The 17,366-nt window shown below is 35.7% G+C and overlaps 1 pseudogene; it reads left to right on the top strand.

Moving 5' to 3' along the window:
• The first annotated feature begins 16,313 nt into the window (after nt 1-16,313).
• On the top strand, nt 16,314-17,101 carry LOC127129947 (protein FAR1-RELATED SEQUENCE 3-like; annotated as a pseudogene).
• Nucleotides 17,102-17,366: the final 265 nt, after the last annotated feature.

The following is a 17,366-nucleotide window of genomic DNA, read 5'->3' as shown; positions in this document are numbered from 1 at the left end:
TGCTGTCATGGTAATCTACACAAGGATTAATGAAAATATAAGTATCATTAACATATTTAATTAGGCCTTTAATCAAATATGCTCCCACTATTTTACTCAAAACAAATGACCAGCATCATTTGATTCGAAAAATCCCGTTGGAAGATTTTCTAGTGGGTCGAGATCCATATTTCACTTCGTTCTAAGTCCACGTAGGCGGATTACACAAAACTAGGTTATTTAGGTAGGAACTCCTTCCAATTGTATCTCATACAACTCTCAAAAATTTCAGTTGGGTGAATAACTCCTTATTCCAATCCATCATATGGATCATTCCCAACTCTTGCTTCTAAACATATATATAATCTTATTATAATTTGTTTAGTTAAGTTTGACCCATTGTTTTAACAGTTGGATATTACAATTATCCCATCGCACCTTACTAATATAGAACATGCACCTCGCGTAGGCGAAACCTACATTATTCGATACTAGTCTTGATGAGTGTTAAAACTTGGAAAGCATAAACTTAAGATTTAATTTGAAGGAATTGCAATTTTTCTGATCTCACCAGCTTGTTTATCATATAAACTGTCTCTCACATGCATGAACATACATTCACATGCATCAACATACATACAAATAAAATGAAACAGTTATGGCCCCTAGCGCAATTGTTCTCCCAAGCCAATGAGAGAACCCAAGCTAACCTAACAACGATCTAAGCTTCTCCAAGCAAGATCTTCAAGGTTGTCCTCCTTTGGCACTGACTTCTTTGCTTTCTTAATATCATTACATTAAAAGAAACTCGTTTTACATACGAGGGAGTGAGATGAGAAAAGAAGTTACATTTGGGAGATTAAGAGAGAGGCACGACACGCAGGTTGTATTTTAAAACCCAAAACAAAATAAAGGAAGACTAAGGCCATAACCGATCACCACAAGACAATAATAAACACTTTATTATTATTATTATTAATTCCTTTAATTAATTAAAACCAAATTAAATTTCGACGACCGATCACCATATTTTAATGAATAATTCATTTAAAATCGATGTCGCTTTTCGTATCAACACTTGATACTATTAAAGCACTGAGTTAGCCGAACGGGTGAATTTTGCCTTGCGTTAACCGATTAACCAAATGCGTTAACCGGTTAACACTGTTTAAAATCTGTTCAAAAAACTGTTTTCTGCCTTGCGTTAACCGGTTAACCAAATGCGTTAACCGGTTAACACTGTTTAAAAATGTCTTGGAAAACTGTTTTCCGCCTTGCGTTAACCGGTTAACCAGAAGCGTTAACCGGTTAACACTGTTTGAAAAACTCAAAATTTTATTTCGTATTGCGTTAACCGGTTAACCATATGCGTTAACCGGTTAACATTGTTCCAAAAAGTGTTTAGAAATCACAACTCTTGTGCAGTCAAACCCCAATCGCATAACTCTCTGGCAACATAACCCTTGTGCCGTCACTAACCCTGATGCACCAATTTCAGACCGTCAAACACATCTCGATTTTTAATTCAATATGATTGATCAACACGTCATTACTTCACCATACTAAAGTTGGATCAAGAAGCAAATGACCACTGATCGCTCAAAGGGAAACAATCATTGAGTGTTTGAATGAACGAAACGAGAACACTATATCATATATAATGTATTTTGCATCAGGATTACATATATCATATATATGTAACTTGATCGATCTCAATTTAATATTTGATTCATTCTGTCTTTTAATCATATTATTACATAACAAAAACAGTTATCAGATTCATGGTTTCGTAAGTGGCTCTGATACCACTGAAGGAGAATTGTCATCCAAGGCGCAGCGGAATTTAAAAATTTCTCCATTTAGTGATCCTTACGGATGGCCATGATCAGTGATAGAATCGTTACCTCTTGTGGCGATTCAAACCTTTGGTGCAGATCTCTTGTAACGATCAAAACCTTGGATACAGATCCACGGGGCGATCACGAACGTTGAACGATGACAACGTCTCTACTCAGTCCACACGAACGGATTCCTTCAATCGCAGTGCTAGCTGTTATGAATGAAGGCTTTGAGTGAGAGAATGAGAGATACGAAATTCCAACTCTTCAGTTGTGTTGTATTCCCATGTAATGCTTATGCACAAGAGTTCTATTTATAGAACCACTTGTATGGGCTTCAAGCCAAAAAGCCCACTAAAGTGCATTTTGCCCATATCTCATAATATGCCAAAATCACTTAAGTATTTGGTACCTTACCATATTTCGTATTCTACTTAAGGGCACCATACATTACGGTATTCCTTAATTACTCCATCTTTCATCAATCCGTCCTTTGTGTGTGACCCTATAGGTTTTCGCGACGTTGGCAATTATATTAAATCACACATTTAACATAATAAACAGTGAGTGGTGTCTAGCAACACATCACTGCTACCCAAGTCACGAAAATGTCATGTGATCTGACAAAACCTCCTGTGATAATGATTATGTGTATAATTACCCCTTTGCTCTTATGTCTATATTGAACACAAGGTATAGACCGTGTCATCCTTGTCCAGTTCAATATTGGGCCCATAGACATTTATCCTATTACGCAGGATGGGCAAATTCTATCTAGGACACTCATGTCCCTCAGCATGCTTTGTGGAGTACCCATCAACTGTCTTTATGGTTATCCAGTTACAGACAATGTTGGATCAACAATAAATCACTCGACTCTACATCTAGGATCCATAGTGGTTTCAGGTCGAAGAGTGGTATACACCATTATCACCACGAGAATAACTTATGACACTTTGCATAACTTTCTATATAGTATTCTCATAGTGGGTCAATCCGGTATAAATATTACTCTTAATATTCATACCTATGTTTAAGACTTGATAACTCTTTATCCATGATCCATGAGATGTGATCATCAGTCTACAAACATAATAGTCTTAATGCTTTAATGTTATGCCACTTCACAATAAAGCTCGACTACAGATACTTTAAGAATAGTGTCCTTATGTTTAATGTGGTCTCATGATCAAGTCACACTTGATGCATTAAACGGACTAGCTATTCTAGGGACTTTATTAATTAACCATTAATAAAGAAAAAGCCTTTTATTATTAATAAATAATTCGATACAAGTACCAAAAGTATTGGCCTCTAGGGCTTACACCAACAGTTGCCATACGTGAAAGATGTCAAAGGATCAGTAGGAAAGAAAGGTCATTCGTAGAGTGAGCCGAACTCGGAGAACCTCTGCACCAAGAAGGGAAAGAGTACCGAGGATGTGCGTCTATGGTAGCATGCCACATACTCAACACAATCTCGAGAGCTTTTGCTGGTGGAGGTGAAACAAGATCGTCCAGAAAGAGATACGCTCAATCTGTAATGTACATTTCACAGAAACGTTTTCTAGAAGAGGAAGAAAGACATGTCGTTGTCAGCTTTTCGAGATAGGATTCAGAAGGTGTACTAGCGCATGAGAATAACCCAATGATCATAAAATTACAAATTCATGATTGGAGTGTCAAACGGGTGTTAATCAACCCGGGTAGTTCTACCAATATACTGTATTGGGATGCTTTCAAGGCATGAACATGGATATGTCTGAGCTGCTACCCTTCAAAGGCTCTCTGGTCGGTTTCTATGGGGATCGGGTCCAAGTACTAATCTACTTGCAAATCATGATTATTTTTGGAAGTGGAGAGAATGCCAAAGGCATCAAAGTAAGATACCTGATAGTAAATGCATCCTCGTCGTATAATGCCATCATTTAAAGGTCGACATTCAACACTCTAGAGGTTGCACTGCCCACTATTTATCTTACCATGAAGTATCTTCTAAACGATGGGCGTATACGGGTAATTAAAGGTTGTCATACCCAAAATTTACCCTACCCATCATAATGATCACCTAGGTTGTTAGACGATAGTACCGATCTAGAACGTGGGTTGAATAAATCAGTTTTTGAAATTTAGTGCTTTTTAAAAATGTTTCAACGGTTGCGAAAGCACCCTAGATTTTAATCGTCTAAATGATTCGTTAATGGAAAGATCGGATATGCGTGAAACCGAATGGAATTACTTAGATATAAATTATTAACCACTATCTAAATCAATCGATTAACCACTATAATCCTTGATATCGTTACCTCTAATAATGCTTAAGCATAATAAGAGATCAAGTAAAATATTACTAAGTTTGTGTGAGATTAATTTTATCGAACACTTGGTGTGCACTCCACACCAAATTTCAATTTCACTCAAATTGAATGTGCAGAATTTTACTCAGTTGCAATCAAAGTGATAACAACAATTTATCGAACAGTTACTATGCACATCAATCAAGCGATATTGATTTGACTATTAATTTCATACAAAATGTAATTAATGCAAAATTTAAAGAGTTAAGAGATACAGAGAACAAGACCAGATTTGTTGAGGCAGTTCCCATATCGTCCTCTCTTAGGGTACGTCTGCCCTCAATTCTAAATCCTAGAATTGAGATGTTTTTATTAACACGTTGCAAAGTCAATATAAAAGAACGAATGATCACCACCAATCAATCCCTAGAGTTATTGCAGATCCTATTCTATTCTCTCCCCTTGATTCGAGTTGAACCAAGTCCTTCAAGCGCTTCGAACAAACCTCTGATTACCGTTACCTTATTGCAAGAACGCCACGTTCCCCAAAACTTCAGCTCGGCTAATTTAGAACGCAAGTCGCTTGAACCCTAAGTTTTCTTCACAATCCTTCGATTACCGTTACTTGAATGAAGTCGTGAATCTTGATCTTTGAATCTTGAATTATCAAAGTCTTGAGATCTAGTATCCAATACAGCTTGAACACAGGATTTACCTTATCAAGTGATCAAGGGTCTTTTAATCACTTGAATATGCTTAGGGAATTTAGCACGGTCAAAGGATTTAATTGATCAAAGCGAACTTTGATCAACGGAATCAATTAGGGAAAAGTAGTATACAACAACCTAAAAGGTTAATTTATCAATCAAAATCTTCCTACAAGTCCTAAACTAGGGGGAGCATGCAAATATAGCTATTTCTAAACCTAGGGTCAAAACAGTTATTATTCACAAATTATGGATATTGAATTAATTTCTAATAATGAAAATCCTAATTAATTCTAATATTCTAAAAGATTATCTAATTAATTCTAATTTTCTAAAACTAATAAAAAATTAGTGAATTAACATTCTAAAAAATCTATTACTAATTAATTTTCAATATTTCTAAAATTCTAATCAAGTCTTAAAACTCTAATTAAAGTAATTAACATCTAATCCTAATTAAATTCTAATAACTATCTTAATCCTAAAATCTAATAAACCTAATTAGACTAATCCTAATCTAATTGATCAATACAACAATAACAAAAAAAGAAGAAAATAAAGGTTTAAAAAAAAGAGAATGAGCTTGGTCCAGTGGGGGTGCAAGAAGAAGATATGAGTTGTTGTGCATGGGCCTCAAAGCAGAGGCCCATTCGCTATTGTGCGCAGCAGTAAGGGGGTACGGGAATTAATCCTAGGGTGCGGATTGGAAAGGCTTGGGCCTCAAGCCCAAGCTTCACATGGGGAAACCTGATCCAAGCATCAAAAGAAAGCTCCATGATAATCCTTCAGCACGTGTATGAACATCGAACGCTTCTCCTCGCCGTTTTCCAACTCTTCAGCTTTTCACTTGTGCAGGTGTTTTCACTTGTGTTCAGATCCATCATGGATTGAATCTTACAGGTTCAATATATGATCCTCCATTACTATATCTCTTGTCACCACCTCTAGCATGTCCTGGAATAGAATCACAACTTGGTCCCTGTCTTCGTGCTTATTGTCTAACAAAAATTTGATTAGCTGAACAAATTGTTCGTAGAGGCTAGGAAGAGCACTCATTTTGAATTCCTTTATTAGCGTACCTGCTTCTATATGAGTTTCTACCTCATCGAACATCTACTCTATGAATTGTTTCTCTCGAGCCAAGTACATAATACTGCTCTTAAATGAAGCATAATACTCACGGACAACACATGACATGTAGTTGTCGAACTCTATTCTTTTTCTTAGCTCTCGATCCATTAGCCATATTCAATGCAATTGGAATCTTGCTAGCAAGTAGAAATGGTGGCCAATGTATAAGGTCTAACTTAGGATCTTCCCAATAAGGCACAAGCAAAAGGTTCATTTCCCTATTACTACTGATGAGATCTTCTTCTCTAAAACTAGTGATAATTTGGTTGTGATTTTTGGATTGAAATTGAAATTGAGTGATTGGATTATAAATGAAAATGTGAATTGGTTTGGTTCAATAGCTTATGTAATTGTACTGCACATGTATGGCTTATGGATGGCATATTGGAATTGGATGGTTAGGTCACTTGGAATGAACAAAGTTTAGGTTAGGATGAAATTAACATGATTTAGAATGGTCTAAAATAAAAACATGAACAAAATTTGAAAATAGTCATGGATTATATGGAATTGAATTTTGAATAAGAATATAGGGATTGAAGGATGATGGCATGATAAGTTGACTTTGGTCAACTGGTTGACCGAAAAGTCAACAATTGACCAAAGTCAATTGTAGTAAAAAAATCCATTTTTGTGTAATTGCATGTGTTCTTGTATGGACAATATAGAAATGATCTTCTATGGCTGAAACTCACCCTTTAGTCAAATGTTCTTGATGAAATACATAAAACAAATTTGAATTCAAATGAAATCAATTTTGAAACAAATGTTTTGAATGAATGAAAATTGAGATCCAAGGACCATGGAATGTCTTGACTAAATGGACAATGACCATGAATCTTAATGACAACTTGAATCAAGGCATGGAGGTTGGCACACTAATGAAGCATGAAACCATGAATTAGCAATTCACTAATGAAACCCTGAAGTTAGTGTATTAAATGTGAATGAAATGAAGCTTGGGTTAAATGATGACCATGAAAACATACCGTCCATGAATGGAATGTGAATAGAACTTTAATACAAGACTATCTTAGACCAATCATATGGAACCATGAACTAAGATTTAGATCGGTTAAAGATCGAAATGTCATGCCATAACTAAGAGCCTCAAACCAAGTGAGTAATCAACACAAATGGTGCACTAATGTTATGAACCACAACTAGGGTTTCCAATACCTCAAAGAAAACCACAAGACTCATAAACTTCCAGATTAAGGATTAGAGTTTCGTGTGAAATGGGAACCAAGATGTAGGTTTTAAGAATAAAGGAACTAAGGTTTTGATGAATCCCAAATCAAAAGTCAACCAAGCAAGGCACTTGAATATCAACTATCCCTGATGAGGGTTTCAAATCAAGCATAAAGCTCAATCAGTAACATCCTAAACCATGAGCCCACAATTAGGGTTGGGATGCCCAGATAGATTTCATGATATAGACTTCAAGAGTCAAGGTCATAAAGAATCAAGCAATTAGGGTTTCAACCCATATGATGAGGAAAACCACAATCTTCAAGCAAAACCCTAATTGTCATCAACAATGAACCTTGAATCTATGATGCTTGTTAGCAAGTATTAATCATGAATGAAGGATGCACATGAATGAGCCGTGAATGGGTACTAAGGAATCTCAAGTCATAGGTCAAATGAAAAGCAAAAAGGGAGGGAAAATTTTGGGTTATGACAATATGGATTTCCAAAGAAAATTGTATTTGGTTTCAAAGAAATAGTATGTCACTGGGGTGAGCGGTTCAATGATTGAAGGTAGATAATGGATCATGAGAGATATGGATTGTTCCCTAAGGTAGAAGGAATAATTAGGATTATGCTTGCCATGGATTCACATCCTTGTGCCTATGTATTCTCGTTGTGCAATGAGAAAGTCAGAGCATTCGTAGTTCGTGTAACAACGAGAACAAAGAGAGAGATAAGTGATAAAAAGTATAACTTGCACCAACATAATAGTAACATGGGAACCCATAAAGGAGAAAGAACTTTGAACCAAAGAGTAAACAGGCATCTCAGACAAAAAGAAGGAATAAAGTGTTTGCGTTCGAGACAAACAACTCTTGGTTCACAAGGTGGACTGCCGCTATATCGTCCATTGGATCATTGCTTATTTGTGTCTTCTATTGTTTGAGGACACCATGCCACTTTGTAAAGGCAAAGAGTCAGACAACATACGATCGCAAGTTTCGATGATGACAAATGACCACCATGCACGTCTACAAACAAATGCAACATATTACCTATCGTATCCTTTCCTATGCTTATCTAAATCTGTTATAATTCTTAAAAACATATGTGGACAAAGTATGATCATGACGAAATGCATGAAAATCACAAAACACAAATTTTTGCAGATTTGAAGACTTTGAGTCGACCATAAGGGTCGGTGCATAGCTCACGGGTCAGCGCTTAACTCAGACAAATTGGAGAATGGTCAGCGCATACGTGCTTGAGTCGACCATAAGGGTCGGCGCATACCTCACGGGTCAGCGCATAAAACCCTGGGGTCGACCACAGGTCGGCACATGGCATAGTGATGCTATCCACGGCTCAGCGCATGAAACCTTTGGATCGACCATAGGGGTCGGCGCATTTCCCACGGGTCAGCGCACGCCGACCTATGGTCGACCGCTCGTGCGTAAACTCAGTTTTCTAAGTACTTTCCACTGTTTGAAAAGCTGTTATTTTTGGTTGGTTTGCCAGTTACTATAAATAGAAGTCAAAACACTTTCATCAAACAACATTTGTAAATTTGAGTTCAAGTGTTCAAGGAAACAAGAAAGAGTGAAAAAGGTGTCCAAGATTCATCATCTTCATCTTCAATATTTCACAACACATCAACTATACACAATCATTTTTGATGTGGTTCGTGATCGGTTAAAGGTGATAAGGTTCGAAGTTGTGATTGGAGAATCCGGTTCGGGTTGAAGCTTGTGGCAGGTTCTTTCTTGAATAAAACCGTTAGGGTTTTTTCCTCCAATACCGGTTTGTGTTTGGGGTTTTTTTGGACGAATTGCTTCATCAATATTCAGCTGAGCGAAGGTGATTGAGAAGAGGAAGTCTTCATCAGTCTAGTAGCGGATTCGGTGATATTGAAGTGAAGGATTCGGGTTCGATTCGTTGTGTTTGAGATCAGCCGGGCAGAGGGTTTGAAGAACGGAAGATTCTTCAACAAAGGGGCTGGAATCGGAGGTCTAGCAACAACGATCGAAGGTCTTGATTCATCTTGAATCAAGGAGCAAGGATAAGAAGCATCATTCAACACATTGGGAGTTCTGTTGTTTACTTGCTTTGCAATCCTTGTATAAACGGTTAAATTTCACAGGTGATATCTAATTAAATCATCTCAATTCTAAGTTTAGAATTGAGGGCAGATGTACCCCGAAGCGAGGACGGCGGGGGAACTGCCTCATCAAATCTCTGTCTTCTTTAATTTTCTGCATAATCGTTTTTCAGCTTAAAAATTAAGTGATTTTAGTTTAAGCTACTTTTTCAAACGTTGATATAAGTTGAGTAAGAAATTAAAACTGCTGTTTGAATCCAAAGTACAATAGTATATTGTACTGGATAAATTTGAATTACTTACTCAACACAAATATCACTTGGAGTGTTTATGCACACCAAGTGTTTGAGAAATTGCCTAAACCAAAGTTGTCTTAAGTTTGTAACTAGTTTGATTTGGTATTTTGGATCATTGGAACTAGGATTCCTAGTAAGTGAAACATATCATTGATTGTACAATTAGTGTAGTGATTTGTATTTCACTTTATCTCTAATCCATTAGCTTAACGCATATCCGGTTTTCCAATAACGGTTCGTTATAGACTAAAATTTTCCTCGGCCGCTTCCGCACTTAAAACAATTTTTCAAAACCAATTTTAAATTGGTAGCGCCGACTCAAGTTTTTAATTGGGATCTATTCAACCCCCCCTTCTAGATCCGTGCCATAGTCTAACAAGTGGTATCAGGAGCTCCGGTTCACTCCGTGCTTCAAAATATAACTTTGATAGAAAATGGCTAACGAACCTAAAGGGGCTTACAATAGAGCTCCCGTTTTCAATGGTGAAAATTATAGTTATTGGAAAGACTGTATGCGGGTGCACATAAATTCCATAGATAGAAAAATATGGAACGTTATTCTCAATGGTCCAATTCAAATAACCATGACCAATGAGAACAACGAATTGGTACCTAAGCCCGAAGCACAATGGACCGATGATGATGAAAAGAAATACAATTATGATTGGAAAGCCAAAAATATCCTAATCTCCTCATTAGGTGTAGATGAATACTATCGTGTATCCCATTGTCCTACTGCTAAGGCCATGTGGGATTCACTACAAATTGCCCATGAGGGGACGAACGATGTTAAGTTGGCTAGAATCAATACACTAACACAAGAGTTTGATCTCTTTTTCACGGAGCAAGGGAAAACCATTGCTGACATGCAAAAGAGATTCACTCATCTCATCAATCGATTACATTCACTTGGTAGGCCTGTTTTCAATGATATTGCTACTAATAAGATCTTAAGATGTCTTAACAGGGAATGGCAGCCGAAAGTGACCGCCATCAAAGAGGCAAATGATCTTACCACATTGGACTTGACAACATTGTTTGGTAAACTACAAGAGCACGAACAAGTTCTCTTGAGCCTGGAACAACACGAAAAGAAAGATAAGAAGGACAAAGCAAAGGTGAGTGAAAAGAAATCAATAGCTCTAAAGACTTCCTCCTCAAAGTCTCAAGCAAAAGAGCAAAGTGATTATTCATCGAGCGAAGAAGAAGAAGAGGACAAGAGTGAAGATATGGGGCTGTTCGTTAAACGCTACAACCGTTACGTGAGAAAGAACGGTATCCAACACTCCGAGAAGAACTTGGTAAACTTCCGGAAACAATCTAGGTACTCCAAAACCGATGACTCAAAAGGAAAAATGACTAGAGGGTCGTGCTATAAGTGTGGAAAACCGGGTCATTACAAACCGGACTGTCCGATGAACAAGAAGACAAAAGAAAAAGAATCATACAAATCACACAAGAAACCATCAAAGCCAAGGAGAGCATACATAGCTTGGGAGAGTGATAGCGACTCCTCCGATGATGAAAGTTCTAGTGATGAAGATGAAAATGCAAACCTATGTCTCTCTGCTCATCAAAAGAACAAAAAGAAACAGGTACGACATGCTAAATATGAAAAATCCTCTAGTATGTCTCATCATGAATTGCAAAATGCGTTTGATACTTTACACTGTGAAGCGAAAGAGGCCTTTAAAAGGCTTGCCTCAAATAAGAATTTGTTTTCACATTTGGAACATAAAATTCAACAATCCGAAAGGAAACTTGAGGCACTTAAAGCTTCTATAGTGGAAAGCACAAAAACAAGTTATGAGGACCTTAGAAGTAGAATGATGAACTTTGGGTGTGATACTTGTTACATTTGGCAAGGTGAAGTAAGAAACCTAAAGGCCAAACTTGACAAGGCTCTTGAGCCCAAGATTACTTTTGCTATCGACAAATCAAACTTTCGAAAAAGTATGGTTAATCCATATCAAAAATATAAATATGTTATAAAGGATGAAGATAGCAAAAGCAATCTAAATGTAAATTTCTCTTGTCTCTATTGTTGCAAGAAAGGCTACTCCATTGCTAAATGTAGATTTAGGAGATTTTTAGTTCCTAAAGGCATTTATCAATGGATGCTCAAATGCAACCATTTCGTTCCTCACCATTCAGGACCCAATAAGCCATTGGGTACCTTCTCTTGTTAATTATATTGCCATAGGTACAATGCCTCGAGACTACCGAGAGAAGATGGGTTCTCGACAGTGGATGCTCAAGGCACATGTCAGGAGACATATCTCTCTTCATCGACGCTCTTAAACTCCGAGCTCTCTCTAGTTAGTCATAGCTGACTAGTCGTTCTCCTAGGAAATGATGGAATTCCAACTTGTTCATTCCCTTCTTAAATAGAACCTGTGTGCTCTATGGTAAATCTTTCCAACTAGAGTGTCACACGGCTGTCGGATGTGGATGTCGACGAGTGTTCTGGCGGTCGGGGCTTGGGACATCTTTCAACGGGCACTTTCAGTGGACTTCTGCTTTGCTACCCGATCGGTGGAGGCCTTGGTACATCCGGGGGAATCCTATGATTCCCATCGAATGTATCCCGATATTTATGTGGCGCTCGACGTTAACTACGAACATACGATACTCAGGCACCATTAACTACGAACTTGCGATACCTACTTGATGCTTCCCTCGAGACCATCCTAGTCGTTGTAGAAAGAGCGGGCATATTTGGCCAATATGTGGTTTGAGAGGCCTGCCCTCGACTTTCACTGAAACTGCCTTTAGAGAACGATGCAACCCTAGATCTAGACCTGAGATCATCATCCCCACTGATCTGCGGGATTTTCAAGTAATTTGTAGGTCTTGATGGGAAAAATGAGGCTGAGGGAACGACAACCAATTTGGTTCCAACGAACCTTTATGCTCCTTTCTGAACACCGACTCTTTTAAGATTTAGAGAGATGTAAACAAAGAAACCGGATGGTGAACACAAATTTGCGGAGATCATTCGGATCAGAAGGTTGAATGGGATTCTGATTCGACGTAATGAGGATGTTACGAGTTTGTGAGTTGAAAATAAGAGTTGAGATTGTGGATATCGTAGGATTCGAAAGTCAATTCCTGCATACGACATCACTATTCTGTTACAGAACCAAAAATGTAGAACATTGTGGAATCTATGTTGGAGCGAAGTTTCCTAAGCAATTCAGTGAGGCGGACCCTTGAATCGAATGTTACGATCACAATGCTTCTTGAATTGGAGAAGTTGATCTTGAATTGGTGTTGCTAATCTCCGGTGCGACAGATTAAAATGAGGGTACCTGCATGGTTAGCACTCCAATGCTCAAGTCAATTTAGGGTTCAAGATAATCTTAGTGAGAGTGTAGATTAGATATTGTGTATCTAAAAATCCTTTGTGAAGATATTTATACCTTAGCTCAATGGAGAGGATTGGATAAGTGGGTCTCGTGTTATTAAACTTGTAACCGACACGGAACGGAACAATGTATATTTTAAAAATCCTCACTCGCAAATCTCTTAATTCCCCTTCCCTTCAAACTCCTAAACAAAACCTTAATATTTGTGTTTGATTAGTTCTTATTTTAAACCTAAACACAATTCAACCGTTTGTTAACTTAGTTACTTTTACTTCAATAAAACATAAGAGACTAGAAACTCACCCAAAATATATATATGGAATGGAAGGACGTAACTTTAAGTTGAAGAGTAGTTGGTCTTCTTTAAAAAAAAACACAAGTGGAAGAGAGTATTTGGGAGAAATATTTTTTTAACAAAAGATAAAAAGTTATTAAAACATACATGATAATTTTAGATGAAAAAAAATATTATATTGATATCATATTTGAAATTTCAAAAGTCAATGTGGAAATGTTTGCAATCTAGTAGGAATATAATGACTAATGGATAATGATGAAGAGGGTATAGAGCTTATGGGGGCAGACAATGTTGAAATTGTAATTTGCTTTAATAAAATTAATTAGTAGTTTGAAATATTAATTTAAATGTATTGATGGTGGAAAATTTATTTATACATGACATTTCATAAGATTATGTCAAATAAATATTTATGAAATTAGTTTAAAAATTAACTTTAAAAAGTGGTATTATAAATGTAAAATGAAATTACACTATCCGTGTATTAAGTTCATATTTTAACTAGTTTGCATTTGATTCTTTTTTCTATTTAAACTCAGGAAATTAATCAATTATATAAAAATTCAAATGTTATTAATCATGTCCATGTTTAGTAGTATTACAGAAAGAAATAAAAAACACACACATTATGAGAATGAAATTCAGTACCATATTGAATGCATGCATTGAATATGTGAATTTATTTCAGAATCTAATGAGAAATTTTTCACTTATGAGCTGCCATATGGCATGACGGAAAAATCAGATTTCTTGCCATACTATGGAACCTACATTCAACTGTCAATTAAACGGTATGCATAGTAAAAGAAAAGTAATCACTTATTCTAACCTAAAACTATATGATAAAACTACAATATTTCAAAGCACATGATCATTATTCAGAGGTCTAAAAACCATCACCACCCATAGCAGCAAAACCCTTAAGGTAAGTTTGAATGACCTCTTTCCTAATAGGATCATTCAAGAACTTAATTAAGTGACGTTCCTTCACAGCGCCACCAAACACATCCACCAAATCCGCACATGTCATCTCATCAAGTTTAGGGATGGGAGTGGGACGTATCCCCCTATACCTACAATCCTTTTCATAAAGCAGATAAGACTCGATTCTCAATTGACTTATGGAAGGCTCTTCGTATTCATAAATAGGACCTAACTTTAACTTCAATTCAGCACTCATCTTCGAATATTCTCTCTCCAGCTCCATTTGACGCTTCTTTAATTCATCGATCTCGCTCTGGATGCGTTTGCATTTTCGTGTAACAGGAGCAGCATATTCAACAAGTACTCTTGCTAAGGCAACATCAGCTTTCGTCATTTCCTTCTTCATTCTTGCTGGTAATTCAGTTTTCATCCAGTTGATACAGTAGACGAAAACGCAGAATTCAGTCGGATGTAGTGAGACGAAAGGATCAGAACACAACGATTCACGAGCTGTATCGAAAAGAAATCTTAAAGCGCCTAGATCTCCGATGAAAGAAATTGGTTTGATAAGCTCTAGGAATTTACTTCCGGTGTAGCCGTATTTATGGAGATTGTTGATGGTAAACAGCTCCGGGCGGAAACCGATTTTGATGAATGAAGAACATGCAGCATTGATCTCTGCTTGCCGTTCAACAAATGATTCTCTACAGCCGCCGTTGCCACCAGGAATGAAGTTAGCCATGGCAGGAGAGTGATTTGTGATGACTGAAAGAAAGATAAAAATGAATTCTTGTTGATTACTGTTGAATTGATGGTGAAGCAATTAGAATATAATGATCATAACTGAACTAAATGAAAAGGCGGGAAAATAATAACAGAAAATAACCGTTTTTTTTTTCAATCCGCGTGACTTCTATTTTCACCATCGGATCAGAATTGTTATCAATGGCTGTAGATTGATTGTTTTCATCAAATGCAAAGACAGTTAGCAACATAGTGAAACAGAATATCAACTCGTGTAACCGTTTCTCCATTTGGTGACACGTGGCATCTTCTCACCCTTGTATTCCATTGCTAAGTTTTTTTTTAGTAATGCTAAGGGTAAGTTGAAAGTCTAGTTTGTTTGCTCTATTTTGCTTAATAATAGTAATATTTATTATTTATCCGACACTAGGTGAATCCAATTTCAAGAGTTTAGTTCTCTGTTCTTTTTCTACTAATCTTTAATAAAAAAAATATACATCAAATAAATATTTAGATATATTATTTGATTTTTCCTATTACAAAATGATCATAAATAACTGAATGTATGTATTAAAAAAGTTTGATGGAATAAAATTACAATCTAGAGAATAAAAATAATTTTTAAGAAGGTTGTTTATAGGAAATTTAGTTCCATTAATTCATATCAACGAGTTATTAAGATATTAAGGAACATTTTTAAATTTTAGTTTATTTATATTTACAAAATAGAAAACACATGTTAAAATAATATGGTGGTGATTAGTTATATAAGATTAATTGAAATACACTGACAGTGTGTAAAATTATTTTACACTATCATCCAATTAAAACTATTCATTTTGACATATAAACATGTAATTAAAAATAAATATAATAATAATAATTAAATCATAATAATAACAATTTCTCCATGTTTCTCTCTTTCTCTTTCTTCTTTCACGTTTCTCTCACTTTCTCTTTCTTCTTTCACTTTTCTCTTACTCCATTTATTTCTCATTATTCAAAATTGATCGGTATACTTTCACAAATTTTATCTCACAAACTATATTTGCAAATCTGTACATACATGAGGTTAAATCCCAAACTAATAATATTTTCTTCTTTTTTATGATTGTATGACTTTCCAATTTTTTCTTGTTTTTTTTTTCTTTTAATATTAAATTTAAGTAGAATAATTTATGAACTTCTACTAATGGTTGAAAGTTTATAAAATTTAAAGCAATGGTAGCTTGAGTTTTAACAAATAATATGGGATTTGATTAAAAGAGAGAAGATAAGTATTGTATTCAATTTTACTAGCTTTACTAGTGCAATATGTGAAAGAAGAAAGTAATAGTATTATCGTACACGATGAAACAAGGGTAGGATGTAAGGCAATGTTGTATTTAAAGAAAAATGGAGAAATATGGATTGTTTCAAGATTTGTAAGAGACCATAATCATGAACTATTTTCTCCTAGAAGTTCACAGTTTCTTCGAGTACATAGAAAAGGTTAAGTTTTCTATTGAAGTCTCAATGTATAAAGTTCGTGAAATTTACAAAGAGAAGCCTATCTACTATGTGAATTTTCATGTCACTTCAAAAGAAGCAAATTGTAGTTGTCACATGCTTGAATATTCAGGTATTCTTTGTAGACATGTATTATGTGTATTCATAAAGAAAAAGATTTATTGTCTCCCTTCACAGTATGTTTTACATAGATGGTCTATTAATGCTAAAAAAGAAAAGGTAAAAGAAGTGACAATTGAAGGATTTCAAGAAGGAAGCAACAACACTTCTGACACTTCATTGTTTAATAGTATTATGGTTCACTCCCTCGAACTATCAGAAAGAGATTCACAATCCGAAAAACATCATGATATTGCAATTCAAAGTTTGCAAAATGGGATTGCAAAACTTGATTTATTGGATATTGAAGAGTCAAATAAGAAGTTTGTTGATTCAACATCTGAAGATATGCCAAAAGTATCTGATGTTAATATAGCTTTGCATGACCCTCCACTTATAGCAATTAAAGGACGTCCGCGGACTTTGCGAATGAAAAGCAGTTTGGAGATGGTCAGAAAAGGTTCCTCTACTTGTAGTTATTGCATGAAAAAGGGTCATACTAAGCCTAAATGTCCAAATTTAAATAAAAAAAGGTATCTTAAAATTACATGTACATCTCTTCTCATTTTTTTATCATGTTAATTTGATTCACTAACAACATACTTATGATTTTTAGATGATAAATTCAATTTTCAAACTCTATTTTGAAACTTCTTTATTGTTGGTTGATTAAGAGGTAATGGTTTTTTCTAATGTTACTACTTTTGCTTATATTTATACTAGTGTTAATTTTAATAATTAATTGTCTTAATATTATAATTGAAGGTCTTTATTCAAGTCATGCCTTATCAAGTCTTTTAGAGCAGGAAAATTCAACAAGTTGCTTCTATGCTCTTTGGAGACTTCATCAGAGCCTTATTTAAGTTGTTGGCATTTTGCACTTAC

This window comes from Lathyrus oleraceus, chromosome 3 (assembly GCF_024323335.1).
Source record: "Lathyrus oleraceus cultivar Zhongwan6 chromosome 3, CAAS_Psat_ZW6_1.0, whole genome shotgun sequence".
In the NCBI taxonomy this organism is placed as follows: domain Eukaryota; kingdom Viridiplantae; phylum Streptophyta; class Magnoliopsida; order Fabales; family Fabaceae; genus Lathyrus; species Lathyrus oleraceus.
This window is presented reverse-complemented; position numbering and strand designations above follow the sequence as displayed.